The sequence below is a fragment of the Oratosquilla oratoria genome, chromosome 24, assembly GCF_046742065.1.
Source record: "Oratosquilla oratoria isolate Oo_2021 chromosome 24, ASM4674206v1, whole genome shotgun sequence".
NCBI lineage: Eukaryota > Metazoa > Arthropoda > Malacostraca > Stomatopoda > Squillidae > Oratosquilla > Oratosquilla oratoria.
The window spans coordinates 38,261,071-38,261,887 of NC_134800.1; positions in this window are offsets into that span (position 1 = coordinate 38,261,071).

Below are 817 nucleotides of genomic sequence, written 5' to 3' on the forward strand. Positions count from 1 at the left end.
ATGCATATAATACGTAACTGGATTGAATGGGATAACGATTACAAATGCCTCCATGAGTATTTCTATGAATAAAATAATAATTTCAGGTCCCCGATGGTAATTATGTGAGTATAAACATGCATGCACGTACCCTTTATAAACACATTTATTCAAATATGTTCGTTCAATCGATTGTGTATAACAAAGGACCGAGTGAACAAAAATGGGTAAAACGAATCAATTCGGAATAAAGTAGATTTGGCCAGAATAAAATTGATAACATCTCTCTCTCTCTCTCTCTCTCTCTCTCTCTCTTTCGCTCTCTCTTTCTCTGTGACAAATGCTATATCTTTGTGTCATACGTCACGTGTCGTGTTACTCCTACGACATGTCACAAGACTGGCGTTCCTGATGCACGTAGTAGTGCCGTGGACAGAATTCAACTCGCCCTGGCCAAAAGTTCATTCGCAAGGAACAAGAAAAAGAAAGGAAGAAAGAGAGAGAGAGAGAGAGAGAGAGAGAGAGAGAGAGAGAGAGAGAGAGAGAGAGAGAGAGAGAGAGAGAGAGAGAGAGAGAGAGAGGAGAGAGAGAGAGAGAGAGAGAGAGAGAGAGGAAGAGAGAGATGAGAAAGAGAGAGAGAGAAGACGGAGAGAGAGAGAGGGGTGAAAGAGAGAGAGGGGTGAAAGAGAGAGAGATATATATAGATAGATAGATAGATAGAGAGAGAGAGAGAGAGAGAGAGAAGAGAGAGAGAGAGAGAGAGAGCGAGAGAGAGAGAGAGAGAGGAGAGAGAGAGAGGGGGGGGGAGAGGGAGGGAGAGCGAGAGAGAGAGAGAGAA